The sequence below is a fragment of the Oncorhynchus tshawytscha genome, linkage group LG22 (assembly GCF_018296145.1).
Source record: "Oncorhynchus tshawytscha isolate Ot180627B linkage group LG22, Otsh_v2.0, whole genome shotgun sequence".
In the NCBI taxonomy this organism is placed as follows: Eukaryota; Metazoa; Chordata; class Actinopteri; order Salmoniformes; family Salmonidae; genus Oncorhynchus; species Oncorhynchus tshawytscha.
The window spans coordinates 6,942,063-6,965,565 of NC_056450.1; the positions used below are offsets into that span (position 1 = coordinate 6,942,063).

Sequence of the window (23,503 nt, forward strand, 5' to 3'; positions counted from 1 at the left end):
TTATTTTTATCATAAAAAAACTTCCTAGTCTTTGCCAATGACAAGCATACACAACATGATGCAGTCACCACTATGCTTGAAAATATAGAGAGTGGTACTCAGTGATGTGTTGTGTTGGATTTGCCCCAAACATAACGATTTATATTCAGGACATTTCTTTGCCAATATTTTTGCAGTCTTACTTTAGTTCCTTGTTGCAAACAGGATACATGTTTTGAAGTATTTGGATTTTGTACAAGCTTCCCTTTCTCTCTGTCATTTATGTTAGTATGTTGTTAATCCATCCTCAATTTTCTCTAATTCCAGCCATTAAACTGTGTAACTGTTTTAAAGTCACCATTGGCCTCATGGTAAAATCCCTGAGCGGTTTCCTTCCACATTGCAACTGAGTTAAGAAGGACGCCTGTATATTTGTGACTGCGTGTATTGATACACCATCCAAAGTGTAATTAATTACTTCACCGTGCTCAATGTCAGCTTTTTTAAAAAATGTAATTTTGTATCTTTCAATTAGGTGCCCTTCTTTGGCAAGGCATTGGAAAACCTCCCTGGTCTTTGTGATTGAATCTGTGCTTGAAATGCAGTGCTTGACTGAGGGACCTTACAGATAATTGTATGTGTGGGGTACAGAGATAAGGTAGTCATTCGAAAATCATGTTGAACACTATTATTGCACACAGAATGAGTCTCGGGCAATTTTTACTCCTGAACTTATTTAGGCTTGTCATAACAAAGGGGTTGAATACTTATTGACTCAAGACATTTCAGCTTTTATATTTTTAATTAATTTGTAAACATGTCTAAAAACAATTCAATTTTGACATTATGGGGTATTGTGTGTTGGCCAGTGACACAACATCTCAATTTAATCTATTTAAAATTCAGGCTGTAACACAACAGAATGTGGAAAATGTCAAGGAAGGGGTGTGAATACTTTCTAAAGGCATTGAATAAATCTGTATTTGCTTCAATAGCAGGAAATCTAAGTATAGCATTGGAAAACTTGTTAATAATCTTCAGTGATGTTGTGTTATTGGGAAAATATGACAAGAAAGAAAGGTTGGTTTAACAACATCTTGAGAAGTATATACTCTACTCAAAATGATTGTATACACCTTGTGCCAAAATAACATCCTATTTACAGGATAATACAGTGTACTCTTGTATGCCATTGTTGGTGTGGCACCACTGAAGACGTGACAGTTGAATTGTTGTAAACAACATATATTTCAATGTTTATCTGTATTTACAGTGGCTGCCACTCTAATTGTTAACTTTATTGTCACTGTGTAAAAACACAAAGCAATTGGACAAATTTCAAATCCCGCCTTTGTTTTAATTGGCTGCTTCCCCTTTGATGACATATGAGCAGGTTCAAAAGTACCACTCAATAATAATCCTTTGTTGAGTTACTTCGGTATTGTCTCTCGATATTTCCAATGCTATATTTTGGCCCCATATCCCGACACAGACAGGACGTTTGCTTCCCAGCGAGAGAAAAAAGGTTTGTCACTAGCTTCTATAGCCACAAATTCATAAACCCTGCCCATTTCTACAATTGATCATCTTACATTATTATTTTTACTTTTACCTTAATCCTAACCTTAACCACACTGCTAACCTTATGCCTAACCATAAATTAAGACCAAAAATATCATGCATCTTTCTAATTTTGACTTTGTGGCTTTGGAATCTGATGTGGTGGCTATAGAAGCTAGTGGAAACCAGAAAAAAAGGGGGAGAATTTCTGGAAGGAAACTAAAGCAACACAGAGAGGAAGAAGGCCCCCTCTCAGCACTCTCTCACACTACCTTCCTTAAAAACAGGACAATACAGTAGTTATCATTCACTCACATCTGTTCAATGTCTGGATTTTCTTCACATTAGTTCTACTGTAAATGTTCAATACTAATGCACATTTCTACTACAGTAAGAATCAAAAGTTTGGACACCTACTCATTTCAGGGTTTTTCTTATTTTTAAATCTATTTTCTACATTGTAGAATAATAGTGAAGACATCAGAACTATGAAAAAACACATGGAATCAGGTAATAACCAAAAACGTGTTAAACAAATCAAATTATATGTTGTATTTGAGTTTCTTCAAAGTAGCCACCCTTTGCCTTGATGACAGCTTTGCACACTCTTGGCTTTCTCTTCATGAGTTAATCACCTGGTGTGCCTCGTTAAAAGTTAATTTGTGGAATTTCTTTCCTTAATGCAGTTGTGTTGTGACAAAGTAGGGGTGGTATACAGAAAGATAGCCCTATTTGATAAAAGACCAAGTCCACATTATGGCAAGAACCGATCAAACGACAGTCCATCATTACTTTAAGACATGAAGGTCAGTCAACCTTGAACATTTCTTCAAATGCAGTCACAAAAACCATCAAGCGCTATGATGAAACTGGCTCTCATGAGGACCGCCACAGGAAAGGAAGACCCAGTGTTATCTCTGCTGCAGAGGATAAGTTCATGAGAGTTACCAGCCTCAGAAATTTAAGCCCAAATAAATGCTTCACAGAGTTCAAGTAACAGACACATTTCTACATCAACTGTTCAGAGGAGACTGCGTGAATCAGGTCTTCATGGTCAAATTGCTGTAAAGAAACCACTACTAAAGACACCAATAATAAGAAGGTACTTGCTTGGGCCAAGAAACATGAGCAATGGACAGACCGGTTGAAATCTGTCCTTTGGTCTGATGAGTCCAAATTTCAGATTTTTGGTTCCAACCGCCATGTCTTTGTGAGACGCAGAGTAGGTGAACGGATGATCTCTGCATGTGTGGTTCCCACAGTAAAGCATGGAGGAGGAGGTGTGATGGTGTGGGGGTGCTTTGCCGGTGACACTGTCAGTGATTTATTTAGAATTCAAGGCACACTTAACCAGCATGGCTACCACAGCATTCTGCAGCGATACACCATCCCATCTGGTTTGTGCTTAGTGGGACTATCATTTGTTTTTCAACAGGACAATGACCCAACACACCTTCAGGCTGTGTAAGGGCTATTTGACCAAGGAGAGTGATGGAGTGCTGCATCAGATGATCTGGCTTCCAATAAAATGCAAATTAATTACTTAAAAATCATACAATGTGACTTTCATACAATGTGACTTTCTGGAATGTGACTTTCTGGAATTTTGTTTTAGATTCCATCTCTCACAGTTGAAGTGTACCTATGATTAAAATTACAGACCTCTACATGCTTTGTAAGTAGGAAAACCTGCAAATTCGGCAGTGTATCAAATACTTGTTCTCCCCACTGTATATCAATCAGGCTTGGAAATGTAAAACAGAAAGAAAAAAATGTTAAGAGAAAATGAAATTAAAAACGATAGGAGAAAATGTGACATTTTAAATGTGACAGAGCATTGTTGTAACTGCCCTCACCAGAGATGGTCTATAATGTTGTAACAATCCCTCACAACAGTGCTCCTTCTACACATAGCAATATAATAAACTGGGGTCATTCTAGTTCTGGAATCATTCTAGTTATGTGGCTCCACATGCCCAAGGTTGGAGGCAGGCCAGGCCAGTGGTTGTTATGCAAACTGTGATCTTAGGGACTGGATACATACAGTAATTCATAACATAGTCTGAGTTCAAAAGGCACCCTTTTCCCTTTAGTGCCCTATATAGGAGATAGGGTGCCATTTGGGATGAAGGCATGGTTTTCTTGTCCACAGACTCCTGGCTCAGTCAGGATACAGAATATTGGAACAACACAGTTGGCAAACAAAGCAAATGAGCTGAAAATGTTATGTTAGCAATAATTATGAGCAACACTCATTGCTGGGTGGTGTCCTTGGGGAGAGAGTACAGTGTACTGGTAGTGTACAGTGTACTGTTTAAGCAGTTTCCTATGTTGCATCTTGAATTGAATACCTGCTTCATGTGAACGGTTCCAAACTATAAATTTAGAACCGGACAGCTTATAAAGCGACCAGCTTCTATTATAGCTTGAACAACTTTAGATTGATTGCAAAACAAAGCTTTACACTGTGCACATTCCCTTTCCCAGAAACAGACAGTATCTATTATTCTATATAGAAGGAGATAGATAGACAAACTTCATGCATTTCATCGCCACATTCCAGAAACAGGTTATTGAGGTAACCAAAACAGCTGCAAAAACAAAGGTGCCTGTTTTTTTGTTGTAAGTATGAGCAATGTGAGTATGAAATTCAGTGTTGTGTTCAGTCAGAAATATGGTAGGCTTATGACACCCCATTTCAAACATCAGCTACACAGGGTGAATAGAATTGAATATGTTGCCCCTGGGAAAAAATATTATACCATTTTGTATGCACCCCCTACTACATCTTAAAATAATTCATGTAGGCGTATGTAAAATAAAAAAGACATAAAAAGCTTTGAATTAGGCCTAGTCTACTGTATTTAAAAAAAAGTAAATTCCGTGCACTGTTTTTTATTTGAGTAAAATTGATTACGAAGACCTCGACGTAGAACCTCGCGATGATTCAAGGAGGAGGGGAGTGTCAAATTCCAAGACTAGAGAAGAGGAGAGAGGGGCGCAACGGTGAGTTTGTAAACAGTATATCATTGTCAAAATGTACAATCCACGCGTAATTCCGATGGAAATGTGACATAGAAGTATTGAAAGTCGTTACAGTTAGTGTGTACGTTTCTATCATTGCCCTGTCGGCCATGAAATATGAGTGGGCAATTAACGTTAGTTGACAGAACTGTTGTGGTCTGTCTTCTCGCTCGCACTCGAGTGCATATTTTAGCTAACAAGTTGGTTAGTATTTAGCTAACTAAAGTGTCAACTAATTATTTATCAGCAAAACTACACGACTATATGACATGCTCATGTTGTCATGCATGAAGTTCGTTGTTGTTGATGAGGTTTTAGTCCTGCACATTGCTTTTCCCTGGCTGTGGTAGCGGCCTGTTCGAAGTTAGCACTGGGGAAAGTTATAGCTAGCGAAAACTCCCATCTTTTGAGTGGAATCGTCATGAACCAATCACATTCCTCTGTCAGAATTGATTGACAGCCGAATGGGCGATAAGGGTACGAGATCATGGTGATTGACATGTCGGTAGCCAATCCTTGAAAAGAAAGGGCGGTCTCATGCGGGAAAAGGCAGGTCTTGTGTGTGTTAAGGGTATTCGGGTATCAGCTAGCATGCTAACTTGGCTAGACATCTAATTTAGCCAGAAGTCTGATGGTTTCAACTTTTAGCAGAAGTTAAGTCATTGCGATTCTGCTTCTTGAGAAGATGATTTCGATTCTGCTTATTGAGAAGAGAATTTCATAACTTTAGCTAACAATAAGTTTTCTCCATCATCGTAAGCGATCCACACCATGTGTAGCTGAAAGAATAACCTGCAATAAATTACAGTATAGTTTGATTCTTTAAAAACTGGGAGATTCAAATTCCTCAACATATACAATCCTCCATTCTATTGCCAGTTGTGACTTTAACTTCAGCCATATATTTATACACTGTTATAATAACTCTACCTCATCCTAGTCTAAGATTATGATACTATTGTTATCTGTATTGAAATCTATACTGAACAAAAATATTAATGCAACATGTTAAGTGTTGGTCACATGTTTCATAAACTGAAATAAAAAATCCCAGAAATGTTCCTTAAGCACTAAATGCCTATTTATCTCCGATTTTGACCACAAATTTGTTCACATCCCTGTTAGTGAGCATTTCTCATTTGCCAAGATAAACCACACCGGGGATGGATTATCAAGAAGTTGATTAAACAGCATAGTCATTACACAGGTGTACTTTGTGCTGGGCACAATTAAAGATCACTCTAAAATGTGCAGTTTTGTCACAAAACACAATGCCACAGATGTCTCAGGTTTTGAGAGAGCGTACAGTTGGCATGCTGACTGCAGGAAAGTCCACCAGAGCTGCTGACAGAGAATTTAATATTAATTTCTCTACCATAAGCCACATCAATGTTGTTTTAGAGAATTTGGCAGTAGGTCCAACTGGCCTCACAACCGCACACCACGTGTAACCACGCCTGCCCATGACCTCCACATCCGACTTCTTCACTTGTGGCATCGTCTGAGATCAGCCACCCGGACAGCTGATAAGATTTTCAGAAACTGTCTCAGGAAAGCTCATCTGCATGCTCGTTGTCCTCACCAAGGTCTTGACCTGACTGCAGTTCGGTAGCGTAACCTACTTCAGTGGGCAAATGCCTACCTTTGATGGCCACTGGCATGCTGGAAAAGTGTGATCTTCAAGGAAGAATCCCGGTTTCAGCTGTATTGGGCAGATGGCAGACAGCATGTATGGCGTTGTGGGCTAGCGGGTTGCTGACGTCAATGTTGTGAACAGAGTGCCCCAGGTGGCGGTGGGGTTATTGTATGGGCAGGTATACGGGCAACGAACACAATTGCATTTTATCGATGGCAATATGAATATGAGATACTGTGACAAGATCCTGAGGACCATTGTCATGCTATTCATCTGCCACCATCACCTCATGTTTCATCATGATAATGCACTGCCCCATGTCACAAGGATCTGTACACAATTCCTGCAAGCTGAAAATGTCCCAGTTCTTCCATGGCCTGCATACTCAACAGACATGTCACCCGTTGGGCATGTTTGGGATGCTCTGGATCGACGTGTACGACAGTGTGTTCCAGTTCCTTCCAATATCCAGCAACTTCGCATAGCCATTCAAGAGGAGAGGGACAACATTCCACAGGCCACAATCAACAGCCTGATCAACTTTATGTGAAGGATATGTGTTGCTCTGTGTGAGGCAAATGGTGGTCACACCAGACACTTACCGGTTTTCTGATCCACGCCCTACTTTTTTTATTTTTAAAGTAATCTGTGACCAACAGATGCATTTCTGTATCCCCAGTCGTGAAATCCTTAGATTAGGGCCGAATGAATTTATTTGACAAGGCTCCCGAGTGGCTTGGTGGTCTAAGATTATTATTATTATTAGTAGAGTGCAGTGAGTGTGCATTGGAGCCAGTACAAGAATGTCAGTACAACAAAGGGGGTCAATGCAAATATTCCAGGTAGCCATTTAATTAACTGTTCAGCAATCTTATGGCATGGGGGAAGAAGCTGTTCAGGAGCCTTTTGGTCTCAGACTTGCTGTGCAGAACAGCCTATGACTTGAGTGGCTGGAGTCTTTGACCATTTTTGGCTTTCCTCTGGCACCGCTTGGTAGAGAGGACCTGGATGGCACGGAGTTCGGCCCCAGTGATGTACGCACTCCCCTTTGTAGCACCTTGGGGTCGGATGCCAAGCACTTGCTTTACTGAGCTGTGATGCAGCCAGTCAGGATGCTCTCAATGGTGCAATGTAGAGGTCGACTGATTAATCAGAATGGCCGATTTAATTAGGGCCGATTTCAAGTTTTCATAACAATCAGAAATCGGTATTTTATTTTTTATACCTTTTTAGTTAACTAGGCAAGTCAGTTAAGAACACATTCTTATTTTCAATGACGGTCTAGGAATGGTGGGTTAACTGCCTTGTTCAGGGCAGAACGACAGATTTTCACCTTGTCAGCTCAGGGGATCCAATTTTGCAACCTTACAGTTAACTAGTCCAACGCAATAACGACCTGCCTCTCTCTGGTTGCACTCCACAAGGAGACTGCCTGTTACGCGAATGCAGTAAACCAAGGTAAGTTGCTAGCTAGCATTAAACTTATCTTGTAAAAAACAATCAATCATAATCACTAGTTAACTACACATGGTTGATGATATTATCTAGCGTGTCCTGTGTTGCATATAATCTGACTGAGCACACAAGTATCTGACACAAGTATCGGTGGTAGGCAGAAGCAGGCGCGTAAACATTCATTCAAACAGCACTTTTGTGCGTTTTGCCAGCAGCTCATCGTTGTGCGTCAAGCATTGCGATGTTTATGACTTCAAGCCTATCAACTCCCGAGATGAGGCTGGTGTGACCGAAGTGAAATGGCTAGCTGGTTAGCGCGCACTAACTAGAGGGACAGAAGCTATACTGTTACACTGGCAATACTAAAGTGCCTATAAGAACATCCAATAGAAATGCAAATGGTATAGAGGGAAATAGTCCTATAATTCCTATAATAACTACAACCTAAAACTTATTACCTGGGAATATTGAAGACTAATGTTAAAAGGAACCACCAGCTTTCATATGTTCTCATGTTCTGAGCAAGGAACTGAAACGTTAGCTTTCTTATATAGCACATATTGCACTTTTACTTTCTTCTCCAACACTTTGTTTTTGCATAATTTAAACCAAATTTAACATGTTTCATTATTTACTTGAGGCTAAATTGATTTTATTGATGTATTATATTAAGTTAAATAAGTGTTCATTCAGTATTGTTGTAATTGTCATTATTTAAAAAAAAAAAAAAAAAATCTGCCGATTAATCGGTATCGGCTTTTTTGGTTCTCCAATAATTGGTGTCGGCGTTGAAAAATCATAATTGGTCGACCTCTAGTGCAATGTATAACTTTTTGAGGATTTGAGGGTCCATGTCTGGGACTTTGTCTGGTTCTGTGATGTGTCCATATTCACAAGTATTTGTTTGGTTGTCTGCTAAGTCAATAAAGATATCAAATCGAAGTGTGGTGTTATATCTGTGGTGCTGTCTAAGGCAATGCATCTCAGTGCTTGAGGCGTCACTACAGACACCCTGGTTTGAATCCAGGCTGTTTCACAACTGGTTGTGATTGGGAGTCCCATAGGACGGCGCACAATTGGCCCAGCGTCTCCCGGGTTTGGCCGTTGTAGGCCGTAATTGTAAATAAGAATTTGTTCTTAACTGACTTGTCTAGTTAAATTAAAAATATATGCATCTCCAAGACTAGATCATCACCAAGATTATGTTCAGGGGGAATCATCTGGGAGATGTACGAAGTTAGCACTGGGAGTTTTCGCTAGCTTTCCCCATGACTTTTTCCAATATTCTTTAGCTTACAGCCTTATTCTAAAATGTATTTAAATCCGCCCCCCCCCTCCACACAATACTCCATAATGACAATGCAAAAACAGGTTTTTATAAATTTTTGCAAATGTATTAAATAAAAAGAACACATTTACGTAAGTATTCATACCCTTTACTCAGTACTTTGTTGAAGCACCTTCTGCAGCGATTACAGCCTCGAGTCTTCTTTGGTATGACGCTACAAGCTTGGCACACCTGTATTTGGGGAGTTTCTCCCATTCTTCTCTTCAGATCTTCTCAAGCTCTGTCAGGTTGGATGGGGAGTGTCGCTGCATAGCCATTTTCAGGTCTCTCTAGGGATGTTAGATGGGTTCAAGTCTGGGCTCTGGCTGGGCCACTCAACGAAATTCAGAGACTTGTCCCGAAGCCAATACAATGCAGGAGTGGCTATGTGCTGAGGGTCGTTGTTCTGTTAGAAGGTGAACCTACCTCTCGGGTGGTGCAGTGGTTAAGGGCGCTGTACTGCAGCGCCAGCTGTGCCATCAGAGACTCTGGAGGTCCGTGGGGCGACACACAATTGGCCTAGCGTCGCCCGGGTTAGGGAGGGGTTGGCCGGTAGGGATGTCCTTGTCTCATCGCGCACCAGCGACTCCTGTGGTGGGCCGGGCGTAGTGCGCGCTAACCAAGGTTGCCAGGTGCACAGTGTTTCCTATGACACATTGGTGCGGCTGGCTTCCGGGTTGGATGCGCGCTGTGTTAAAGAAGCAGTGCGGCTTGGTTGGGTTGTGTATCGGAGGACGCGTGACTTTCAACCTTCGTCTCTCCCGAGCCCGTACGGGAGTTGTAGCGATGAGACAAGCTAGTAGCTACAAAAAACAATTGGATACCACGAAATTGGGAAGAAAACGGGGTAAAAAAAATAAAGAAGGTGAACTTTTGACCCAGTCTGAGGTCCTGAGCGCTCTAGGGCAGGTTTTCATCAATAATCTCTCTGTAGTTTGCTCCGTTCATATTTCCCTCCCATCCTGACTATTCTCCCAGTCCCTGACGCTGAAAAACATCCTCACAGCATGCTTCACCGTAGGGACTGTATTGGCCAGATGATAAGCAGTGCCTGGTTTCCTCTAGATGTGACACTTTGCATTCAGGCCAAAGAGCTAATTCTTGGTTTCACCAGACCAGAGAATCTTGTTTCTCATGGTCTGAGAGTCCTTTCGGTGCCTTTTGGCAAACTCCAAGCGGGCTGTCATGTGGCTTTTACTGAGGAGTGGCTTACGTCTAACCACTCTACCATAAAGGCCTGATTGTTGGAGTGTTGCAGAAATGGGAGAACATTCCAGAAGGACAACCATCTCCACAGAGGAACTCTGGAGCTCTGTCAGAGTAACCATCGGGTTCTTGGTCACCTCCCTGACCAAGGCCCTTCTACCCCAATTGCTCAGTTTGGCCAGGCTGCCAGCTCTAGAATGATTCTTGGTGGTTCCAAACTTCCTCCGTTAAAGAATGATGGAGGCCACAGCCACCATGCCTCCATCTTGGCAGTCCCCCACGATTGTAAAAATATATATATTTGGAAGCTATAGAAATTAATTTATGAATGTCTACATTTTTGTTTTTGCCATATTTATTATATTATAGACACCGTAAAGCTGCAATATGCAACTTTTTTAACAACCCCTGCCCAAATTCACATAGAAATCTCAGTTATGCATCTGTCATTCTTATTGAAAGCAAGTCTATGATGTGTAGATTTTCTATGCTTCCCATTCTTAAGTTTAGTGTTTGCGTCTTCGATTTTGTACACCGTCTTCTAACAGCTGAAAATAGAATCATTTTGGTTATAGAAAATATATTTCACTCCGCTTTAGATGGTACAATGATTCTCTACACCTGTGGTTCCCAAAGTTTTTATAGTCCCATACCCCTTCAAACATTCAACCTCCAGCTGCGTACCCCCTCTAGCACCAGGGTCAGCGCACTCTCAAATGTTATTTTTTGCCATCATTGTAAGCCTGCCACACACACTATACTATATATACATTTATTAAACATAATGATGAGTGAGTTTGTCACAATCCGGCTCGTGGGAAGTGACAAAGAGCTCTTATAGGACCAAGGTACAAATAATAATCTAATTATAGTAATAATTATCAATAATTTTGCTCTTTTTATTTAGCCATCTTACATATAAAACTTTATTTGTTCATCGAAAATAGTGAATAACTTATCACAGGTTAATGAGAAGGGTGTGCTTGAAAGGATGCTCATAACTCTGCAATTTTGGGTTGTATTGGAGAGAGGCTCAGTCTTAAATCATTTTCCACACACAGTCTGTGCCTGTATTTAGTTTTAATGCTAGTGAGGGCTGAGAATCCACTCTCACATAGGTACGTGGTTGCAAAGGGCATCAGTGTCTTAATAGCGAGATATGGCAAGGCACGAAACTCTGAGCGCAGCCCTATCCAGAAATCTGTCAGTGGCTTCTGATTAAATTCAAATTTCACAGAACCGCTTGCTGCAATATCCTTGAGGCTCTCTTGTTCAGATTTGTTTTATTTTTTTTTATTTTACTAGGCAAGTCATTAAAGAACAAATTCTTATTTTCAATGACGGCCTAGGAACAGTGGGTTAACTCCCTGTTCAGGGGCAGAACGACAGATTTGTACCTTGTCAGCTCGGGGATTTGAACTTGCAACCTTTCGGTTACTAGTCCAACGCTCTAACCACTGGGCTACCCTGCCGATATCTGTAAGTGGACTGGAAGCAGGGCATGAAAGGAATAATGAATCCAGTTGTTTGTGTCATGCGTTTTGGGAAAGTACCTGCGTAATTGCGCACCCAGCACTCAGGTGCTTCGCTATATCTCATTTGACATTGTCCGTATGCGTGAGTTTATTTGCACACACACAAATCATACAATGATGGAAAGACCTGTGTGTTGTCCTTGTTAATGCAGACAGAGAAGCTCCAACTGCTTAATCATAGCCTCAATTATGTCCTGCACATTGAATATAGTTGCGGAGAGTCCCTGTAATCCTAGATTCAGATCATTCAGGCGAGAAACTCGTCATCATGCAAGCGGTCAGACGAGTGAAAATGATGGTTAGTAAAGACAACTGTAAGTCTGTCTCTCGTGTCAATACTTTGCCCCTTAATAACCAGCGCACTTTCTGTATGTTGTAAAAGCGTTACATGTTCACTGCCCATATCATTGCATAATGCAGAAAATACACGAGAGTTCAGGGGCCTTGATTTAACAAAGTTAACCATTTTCACTGTCGTGTCCAAAACCTCTTTCAAGCTGTCAGGCATTCCCTTGTCAGCAAGAGCCTCTTGGGGGATGCTGCAGTGTACTCAAGTGGCGTCGGGAGCAACTCTTTGCACGCGCGTTACCACTCCACTATGTCTCCCTGTCATGGCTTATGCGCCATCAATACAGATACCAACACATCTTGACCACAAGTCCATTTGATGTCACAAAGCTGTCCAGTACTTTAAAAATATCCTCTCCTGGTTTTCAGAAGATGTCTTAATTGACATCCCCCCCCCCCCACTCATCCAGATGTAACTCATATAATTCACTGGCTTGTATGCGAACCAGTAATTGTTTCAAAACATCTCCTGTCATGTCACTGATGCGTTGTGAAACAGTGTTGTTTGATGAAGGCATTGTCTATATAGTTTTTTTGGGGGCCTTTTCCCCCAGCATTGTCCTAGCCATATCCTCTGCAGCAGGAAGAATTAAGTCCTCCACAATAGTATGGGGCTTGCCTGTTCTAGCCACTCGGTAGCTCACCATATAAGACACTTCTAGCACCTTCTTATCTGTTGCAGTTTATACATGTCTTACTACTCGAAAGTCGTCTTAATTCTCGCTCAAAAAACTCCTGAGGCTTTTTTTTTCAGATTGGTATGTTTTGTTTCTAAATGTCTGCACAAGAGTGAAGGTTTCATCGAGTTGTGAGAGAGCCACAGTGTGTTATATGTGCAAAAGAACTGAGGAAAGGCACCCGATATAAGTGAACCCCAAATCAATGTAGTTCTCATCATATTTACACCTCTTCGATTGTCCAGCGTCCCTGTCTGTTGTTCGGTGCTGTCCCGGGTGAAGGGGCAGTAGCTCTTTGGCCGCGTCAGATTCACAACTGTAAGTGTCCATGCTAGCTGGGCTAACTACAACATGTAGAATTACTGATGTTAGCATTGGATGTGCTTGTGGAAGCTGAACAACTTGTGTCGTCGACAGGTGCAGGTGTAGTATTGCTGGTCATAGCAGTACCGGTAGAGCTGGTATGTGTGTCTCTATGGAAACGGGCCTATTTTTTTTAACCATTTATAACATTTTCAGCAAACGGAATGAGCATCTGCTACGTTTGGCTTCATACGGACCGTTATTGGAATTCCCACGAGAGAGTAATGTGATTGGATGTTAATTATTCTGACAAGGCTACCTTTATTTGACATTGTTATTTCATTGAACACTAGATGGTTTAATTTTATTTTTGGCAGTGAAATGGGGCTACTCAGGTGAGTCAAAAACCTCACCCAAATGTATAGCTCTGTTGGAAAATATAAATGGACTGTTTGAAAATGTGGGGGGGGAAATGTCAAAATGATTATTTTTAAATGTGAAGCACATTTTTATTTGGCATACCTCTGACAGCATTGCGCATACCCCTGGGGAATACCTACTCTACACAATTGCTTGTTTTGTCACACAAATGTAAATTAGGCGAACTATTAGTATTTTAGCAACCAGGCAATATTGCATATTGTACCTTTTTTTTATTTTTTATTAATACTTTTAAAATTATATGCCTATTATGAGATATATATACTTTTTTAAATACACAGATTATTTTTTTAAACACACTGAGTTATAGTTCTTATAAGGAAATCAGTCAATTGAAATAAATTTGTTAGGCCCTGATCTATGGGTTTCACATGACTAGGAATACAGAAATGAGTCACCAATACTTTTGGTCATGTAGTGTATGTGGACTCCTGCTCATCGAACGTCTAATTTCAAAAACATGGGCATTAATATGGAGTTGCTTTTCCCTTTGCTGCTATAACAGCCTACAGTCGTGGCCAAAAGTTGAGAATGACACAAATATACATTTTCATAAAGTCTGCCGCCTCAGTTTGTATGATGGCAATTTGCATATACCTACAGAATGTTATGAAGAGTGATCAGATGAATTTCAATTAATTGCAAAGTCCCTCTTTGCCATGCAAATGAACTGAAACCCCCAAAAACATTTCCACTGCATTTCAGCCCTGTCACAAAAGGACCAGCTGACATCATGTCAGTGATTCTCTCGTTAACACAGGTGTGAGTGTTAGATTCGTCCGTCAGACTGTCAGATGTTGAAGCGTGATTCATAACTCCAGAGAACAAGTTTCCACTGCTCCAGAGTCCAATGGCGGCGAGCTTTACATCACTCAAGACGTCGCTTGATATTGTGCATGGTGATCTTAGGCTTGTGTGCGGCTGCTCCGCCATGGAAACCCATTTCATCAAGCTCCCGATGAACAGTTATTGTGCTGACGTTGCTTCCAGAGGCAGTTTGGAATAATTGCACTTAAGACCAGGGCACCTCTAACAAGGGCAGACATTTTACGTACTAACTTATTGGAAAGGTGGCACAGCCCTAATACCGTGCCACGTTGAAAGTCACTGAGCTTTTCAGTATGGCCATTCCACTGTCAATGTTTGTCTATGGAGATTGCATGGGTGTGTGCTCGATTTTATACACCTGTCAGCAATGGGTGTGGCTGAAATGGCCGACTCCGCTAATTTGAATCTGTGTACACACACTATATATAGTGTACTTTAAAAAAAAGTAGGGGTGTGGTTTAGAAAACCAGTTAGTATCTGGTGTGACCACCATTTCCTCATTCAGCGCGACACATTTCCTTTGCATAGAATTCATCAGGCTGTTGATTGGGGTCTGCGGTTGTGGTGCCGGTTGGACGTACTGAAAAATTCTCTAAAACAACATTGGTGGCGGCTTATGGTAGAGAAATGAACATTAAATTCTCTGGCAACAGCTCTGGTGGACATCCCTGCAGTCAGCATGCCAATTGTACTCTCCCTCTAAATTTGAGCTATCAGTGGCATTGTGTTGTGACAACACGGCACATTTTAGAGTGGCCTTTTACTGTCCCCAGCACAAGGACCACCTGTTTTAATCAGCTTCTTGATATGCCACACTTGTCAGGTGGATGGATTGTCTTGGCAAAGGAGAAATGCTCACTAGCAGGGATGTGCGCACAATTTTTGAGAAATAAGCTTTTTGTGAGGATGGAAAATTTCAGGGATCTTTCATTTCATCTTATAAAACATGGGACACTTTGCATGTTTATTTTTTTGTTCAGTATATATTAAAACGTTTTCCTTTTAAAGTATACTTTTTTAGATTACTAATGATACTGACACCGCTACAACAAATACTTTTTGTGCACGAAACATCTCATTTAAATACCGTGGAATTCCATTCATTCCTTTGGAGGACTGCTCCTACTGGGGAATGCCAATATGGCCGACCTGTGGCTTCAAAGCCTCTCAATGGCCAATACAAAGGATCAGCAATCCAGGGTTTATATACATCACCTGTCATGTCCTGTTTAAGCTACCAAATACCCTTTGATCTCACAGTAAGGTCCGAGTCAACCAATTTCTTCTCTCTTTCTCTCTCTCTCTCTCTGTGTGTATGTTTTTTGTTGTTGTTTTTTTTGGTCTCCCATACCCTCTAACCCTGGCAACTCTAGCCCTGTAGATTCCTGAGTCATTTGGCTCCAAGGCTGCAGGCAGATAGAACTATTAATAACGTTTGTTTAGCTAGTTACCTAGCAGGCTGCATCAAACACTGCAGGCCTGTAGCCGATTATAGACAGAGAACCGCTCGACCTGCTCGCTCCCCTGGCCATTTGGGATTTGGGACGCAGACCAAGTTAACAGCGACGGGGACATTGCCGGCAGGCTCCGAGAGAGCAATTGGAATAGGGCCCACTGGCTGCGCTGACTTCTTTTGATGTTTCCATGTCACCTTGGATGAATGGAAGCTTAAATAGATGGGTGGACTGACTCTGAGTCTGACTCATATGTAGGCTATCGCATGTCTGAAATGGATATAATGAAAAGGATTTATGTGGAGGCGTTTTACCTCCAAAAAGCACAAGGAAGATTTAGACACCCACAATCTTTGCTTCTTCTGAAATTGTTTCTGTTGTAGAAACACAGATACAATTAGTCTTTCTGCAACATTTATTTTGTTTAAATATAATTTGAGCTCTGCATTTTTTTTCTTATTTATCGCAAACAAATTGGTTATTATAATTTATAGAAATAATGTAATATTCAATAAATATAGTACCCAACATCTGATTTGGACCAAACCTTTTTTACAGCTATGAGTTAGACACGAGGAATCCAAAGAAATAGTCAAAAGCTACCCACGGCCTTCCTGCCACACCCCACGTCAATTACATCCTACATCCTGATATTACCAGGTTATGACCACTAGATGGTGCTGTTCCAGGGGATTTTTATGAAAAAAATTCTCTCCAAGAAATTGTAAAAAGGGAGAATTCACCCAAATTACATATTGGTTTCTTTACCCTGTAAGCAGTCTATGGAAAAGGCATGACAGTAATCCATGCTTTGGTTTTGTTGTCCACTGTTTCTAAGGCAAACCTTTTAGCATTTGTGGCACAAATACAACGCAAGTCAATGGTACCAATATTAGCATTTTCATGCTTCATGTCTAAATCACATGAACTATCAATGTGTTGTGTAACTCAATTAAGTGGGAAAATGCTCATATAGGTACCATTCACAGGAGGCTACTGAGGGGAGGATGGCTCATAATAATGGCCGGAACGGAGAGAATGGAATGGCATCACGAGCCCGTCCTCACCAATTGAGGTGCCACCAACCTCCTGTGGTACCATTTGCCACAAATGCAAAAAAGTAAGCATTTGAAACCATGGCCAGGTATACATAACCAAAGCATGGGTTGCTGTCATATTTTGTCCATAGACTGCTTACACGGTAAGGAGACCAATATGTAATTTTGTGAACTATTCCGTTTCCATTAAGGGGGAGGGGGTTCTTAAAACAACAATCTCTTGGAATAACACCATCTAGTGGTCAGAACCTGGTAATATCAGGATGTACGATGGGACTAGGGCTGTGATGATAATTGAATAACCGTGTAACTAACGGTTATGGATGAAGACTGTCATGAGAATAAAATAACTGTCAAAACCGTTTAAATTAGGGCTGCACCGATATGACATTTTTGGCCGATACCGATATCCAATTTTTTTTTCTCTTTCCCTTGCCAAAAAAACCCAACCTATGCCGATAACCGATATTTAACATTTTAGCTGCATTTTAGGCATCCTAGTACAGCTAAATATTTAACACACACACATATGGATGCAGCGGTCTAAGGCACTGCATCTCGGTGCAAGAGGCATCACTACAATCCCTGGTTTGAATCCAGGCTGAATCACATCCTGCCGTGATTGGGAGTCCCATTGTCCCAGCGTTGTTCGGGTTTGTCCGCCATTGTAAATAAGAACTTGTTATTTACTGACTTGCCTAGTTAAATGAAGGTTACACACACCACACTTACCAAAACATTATTTTGTTGGCATTTACGCATGTCCCCATTATCAATAAAACCAAATCAAAACCTATTTCTTTCACTTACTTGCTGTGCTGTTTCATTGTTCATTTGTTCAGTCATTTCAGTCTCAACCAGGATTCATCATACATGTCAAGCAGTGAAGTGTCAGCTCTGTCTGTCTGTCGCCGCTCTTCCTCAGTGTACACTGTCACTGTGTCCGTTTCCATCTTGTCCAGCTGTGTCTGTAACATTTCATGTAAACCCAGTTTCTTGTCTGCATCAAAGTAGCGGCCCTTGTACCTAGCATCGACAATGGTGGCAACACAGTAAAGAGGCTCAGAGAATTCCACCGCATCACTTGTTCACAGCCTCTCGTAGAGTACTTTTGCAAGTGTTAACCCCACTGTCTGTCGGCAGATTTGTTGAGTAGGTATTTCGGAATGGCTGATTTAATTAGGGCCAATTTCAAGTTGTCATAACAATCTGTAATCTGCATTTTTGGACACCAATCATGGGCGATTACATTGCACTCCACGAGGAGACTGCGTGGCAGGCTGACTACCTGTTATGCGAGTGCAGCAAGGAGTCAAGGTATGGTGCTAGCTAGCATTAAACTTATCTTTATATTAAACAATCAATCTTAACATAATCACTAGTTAACTACACATGGTTGATGATATTTCTAGTTTATCTAGCTTGTCCTGCGTTCCATATAATCGATACGGTGCCTGTTAATTTGTCATTGAATCACAGCCTACTTCGCCAAAAAAGCACTGTCGTTGCACCAATGTGTACCTAACCATAAACATCAATGCCTTTCTTAAAATCAATACACAAGTGTGTGTATATATATTTAAACCTGCATATTTAGTTTAATATTGCCTGCTAACATGAATTTCTTTTAACTCTAGAAATTGTGTTACTTTTCTTGCTTTCTGTGCAAGCAGAGTCAGGGTACATGCAGCAGTTTGGGCCGCCTGGCTCATTGCGAACTGTGTTAGGAAGACCATTTCTTCCTAACAAAGACAGAAATTAATTTGCCATAATTTTACATAATTATAACTTAACATTGAAGGTTGTGCAATGTAACAGCAATATTTAGACTTATGGATGCCACCCGTTAGATAAAATACGGAACGGTTCCGTATTTCACTGAAAGAATAAACGTTTTTTTTCTCGAAATTATAGTTTCCGGAATTGACCGTATTAATGACCTAAGGCTCGTATTTCTGTGTTTTATTATAATTAAGTCTATGAATTGATAGAGCAGTCTGACTGAGCAGTGGTAGGCAGCAGCAGGCTCGTAAGCATTCATTCAAACAGAACGTTCGTGCATTTGCCAGCAGCTCTTCGCTGTGCTTCAAGCATTGCGATATTTATGACTTCAAGCCTATCAACTCCCGAGATTAGGCTGGCAATACTGAAGTGCCTATAAGAACGTCCAATAGTCAAAGGTATATGAAATACAAATGGTATAGAGAGAAATAGTCCTATAATTCATATAATAACTACAACCTAATTCTTCTTACCTGGGAATATTGAAGACTCATGTTAAAAGAAACCACCAGCTTTCATATTTTCTCATGTTCTGAGCAAGGAACTTAAACCTTAGCTTTTTTACATGGCACATACTGCACTTTTACTTTTTTATCCAACACTGTTTTTGCATTATATATAAAAAAAAAAAGTTGCTTTAAACCAAATTGAACATGTTTCATTATTTATTTGAGACTAAATTGATTTTATTGATGTATTCTATTAAGTTAAAATAAGTGTTCAATTCAGTATTGTTGTAATTGTCATTATTACAAATATATATATACAAATCTGTATCGGCTTTTATTGGTATCGACGTTGAAAAATCATAATTGGTCGACCTCTAGTTTCGATGCCATGACAGAGGGTATCACGTCTGCTGCAGACAGTTGATTAGTTTATTTCTCGAGTCAGTTGTTCGTGTTTCAAACATGTTCTCAAATGCCATTGAAATGGCAGCAGCGGTATGAGAACCGGCACATTCTTGAGAATGCAATACGGCTTTCCTCTGTACGAAATCGTCGTCGACCCCCTGTGCTGTCAGACTCCGCATGCTCATGGGGCTGACATCACTGGTCCAAATGTCAGTCAATCGTGAAGCTAATAGCAGTGACACCCATAACAAGTAGCTCATAGATGTGCATTTCAACAATACTGTTTAACTCCGGTAGGGCAACACCTGAAAAATAAAATAACGTGTGCCGGGGCTCGAGGTGCTAGACCAGTCGGCGAAAGCCACCATCATCCACGACAGGTTGATTGTCAAGGGAAGTCTTTCAAATGACTGCTCGACTTGGAACTTGTTTAGTTGTTGGAAGTGTGCGCTTAGTATTTTTTCTGCTTTTCTGTGTAGCACTGTATTTTACGTCTTCTACATACGTGCATGCCTATATCACGTCAGCTTTGACATTGGATTTGCACATCGGCATTAAACTAGATGTTGGCATTTTTAGCTAATATCGACCAATTCCGATATGCTCACCGATATATTGTGCATCCCTAATTTAAATAGGCCTACATTCATTTTGTTTTTTTTCTCAACATTTTGTATGAATTATATTTTCATGTATACTGAACAAAAATATAAATGCAACATGCAACTATTCAAAGATTTTACCGAAATGTATTTTGTGGACCCTAGTCTGAGAATGCATCGGTTGGTCACAGATACCTTAAAAGGTTGGGCGTGGATCAGAAAACCAGTCAGTATTTGGTGTGACCACCTTTTGCCTCATGCAGCGCGACACATTTCCATCGCGTAGAGTTGATCAGGCTGTACGTTGTGGAATGTTGTCCCACCCTCCTTCAATGGCTGTGCAAAGTTGCTGGATATTGGCGGGAACTGGACCACACTGTCGTACACGTTGATCCACAGGATCCCAAACATGCTCAATGGGTGACATGTCTGAGTATACAGGCCATGGAAGAACTGGGACATTTTCAGCTTCCAGGAATTGTGTACAGATCCTTGCGACATGGGTCCGTGCATTTAAAGGTTAAAAACATATTTTTTTATTTAACTAGGCATGCTGAAACGTGGTAATGGCGGCAGATAAATAGCATGACAATGCATTCAAATTGCCATTGATAAAATGCAATTGTGTTGGTTGTCTCGAGCTTATGCCTGCCCATACCGTAACCCCACCACCACCATGGGGCACTCTGTTCACAAGGTTGACATCAGCAAACCGCTCACCCACACGACAACATACACGCTGTCTGCTGTTGTGAGGCTGGTTGGACCTACTGCCAAATTCCCTAAAATGACGTTGGAGGCGGCTTATGGTAGATTAATGAAAATTAAATTATCTGGGAATTGTTCTGGTGGACATTCCTGCAGTCAGCATGCCAATTGCACTCTCCCTCAACTTCAGACATCTGTGGCATTGTGTTGTGACAAAATTACACATTTTTAGTGGCCTTTTATTGCCCCCAGAACAAGGTACATCTGTGTAATGATCATGCTGTTTAATCAGCTTCTTGATATGCCACACCTGTCATGTGGATGGATTATCTTGGCAAATGAGAAATGCTCACTAACAGGGATGTGAACTAATTTGTGCACAATTCTTGAGAAATTAGCTTTTTGTGTGTGTTGCACATTTCTGGGATCTTTTATTTCAGCTCACGAAACATGGGATCAACACTTTACATGTTGGGTTTATATTTTTGTTCAGTGTAGATAAAGTTGACACAATAGCGGGAGTGTTTACTAATGATTATAAGCATTTGTTTTGCTGACTTAGTCTGTCAAACTTTATACATCTCCTTCTCTTTCCAACTGTGCTTTGATGCTCGAGCAGCAGCTAAAACGCTAGATACACAGGGGTGTAGAGCGCTATAGGATGTGTGAACTTTCATGCAATGCACATTTTCATTGCTTGCTAGTAAATAAATACATCGGTCTTCCTTTAAAAAAGGTTGGACATGTCTGACTATTCATGACTCATTAAACAGCAGTAGACAAGGTTGTCCTATAATGCGCTAATGTTGTGTCAAATGGACAGTGCGCCAATCCTATCTAACCTGGTATGGTATAATTTGATGCAGAATCTTTTCTTACTTTAAATGTATAGACTAATCAACGCTGATCAGGCCGGGTCCGATATTCCACCCTAGGCGAATAATGCCGGACCCACCAATCCCCACAAAGTAGAATAGTAGGCTAGGCTATACAGTGTCGGCTCGCAATGCCCTTTAATGAATGCTCATGTGGTAGCCTACCGTTTATAAAACAGGCAATTTACTGTTAATCCCTGTCATTTGGTTATATTCATTTCTGTTAATGCATGTATTAATTACAGTAATTGACTGTTCTCCTTCTCTGAGTGGAAACGTTGTTTGCAGAGTTCACATCCTGCTACACTTGTGAGAAACAGGTTTTGGTTTATTTCATACCATCATTTACGCGCTCCATGTGAGCAATGAGCAAGTGACTGGTCTCTCTGTCCTGTTAATGTTGCCGGAGCGAGCATAGAAGTATCTGGTCTGCTTCTAACAAATGTCAAATGTAGGAAAGAGCCCAGCTGGGCTTCTTAGTAATGTTTTTTTCACCTCACACAGTATGTCAACAAAGTCCTTTTAAATATACAGTACCAGTCAAAAGTTTGGACACCTCAAGGGTTTTTATTTTTTTACTATTTTCTACATTGTAGAATAATAGTGAAGACATCAAAACTATGAAATAACACATGGAATCATGTAGTAACCAAAAAAGTGTTAAACAAATCAAATATATTTTCGATTCTTCAAAGTAGCCATCCTTTGCCTTGATGACAGCTTTGCACACTCTTGGCATTCTCTCAACCAGCTTCATGAGGAATGCTTTTCCAACAGTCTTGAAGGAGTTTCCACATATGCGGAGCACTTGTTGGCTGCTTTTCTTTCACTCTGCGGTCCAACTCATCCCAAACCATCTCAATTGGGTTGAGACCAGGTGATTGTGGAGGCCAGGTCATCTGATGCAGCACTCCATCACTCTCCTTCTTGGCCAGCCTGGAGGTGTGTTTGGGGTCATTGTCCTGTTGGAAAAACAAATTATAATCCTACTAAGTGCAAACCAGATGGGATGGTGTATCGCTGCAGAATGCTCTTGTAGCCATGCTTGTTAAGTGTGCCTTGAATTCTAAATAAATCAATAACCGTGTCACCAGCAAAGCACCATCACACCACCACCTCCATGCTTCACGGTGGAAACCACACAGAAATATTAGGTTGTGCCTGACATGCTGGTGACTTTTATAGGGGTGTGTGAGTTTTCTGATTCTCTCTAGGCCAAGGCCTATACAGTGCATTCAGAAAGTATTCAGACCCTTTCAATTTTTCAAAATTGTTACTTTACAGCCTTATTCTAAAATTGATTAAATTAAATTGTTTCTTCATCAATCACCAAATTCTTATCGGCAGACTCAATAGCCTTGGCTTCACAAATGACTGCCTCGCCTGGTTCACCGACTACTTCTCAGAGTTCAGTTGTCCGGACCTCTGGGCCTGTTGTCCGGACCTCTGGCAGTCTATGGGGGTGCCACAGGGTTCAATTCTCGGGCCGACTCTGGCCCTTCTTTGGACACTGTTCTAACAAACCTCCAAACGAGCTTCAATGCCATACAACACTCCTTCCATGGCCTCCAACTGCTTTTAAATGCTAGTAAAACTAAGTGCATGCTCTAAAACCGATTGCTGCCCGCACCCTCCTGCCCGACTAGCATCACTACTGGACGGTTCAGACCTAGAATATGTGGACAACTACAAATACCTAGGTGTATGGTTAGACTGTAAACTCTCCATCCAGACTCACATTAAGCATCTCCAATCCAAAATGAAATCTAGAATCGGCTTCCTATTTCGCAACAAAGCCTCCTTCACTCATGCTGCCAAACATAACCTTGTAAAACTGACTATTCTACCGAT

The 23,503-nt window shown here is 40.9% G+C and overlaps 1 protein-coding gene across 3 annotated transcripts in view; it reads left to right on the plus strand.

The window, feature by feature from the left end:
- The first annotated feature begins 4,467 nt into the window (after positions 1 to 4,467).
- The window catches only part of atf7a (activating transcription factor 7a), a 50,605-nt gene continuing 31,569 nt past the window's right edge, over positions 4,468 to 23,503 (plus strand). For all 3 annotated transcript variants that reach the window (XM_042303618.1, XM_042303620.1, XM_042303619.1), the window contains exon 1: positions 4,468 to 4,545. The gene's annotated coding sequence lies outside the window, so the exon portion shown is untranslated. The remainder of the gene's footprint in view (positions 4,546 to 23,503) is intronic.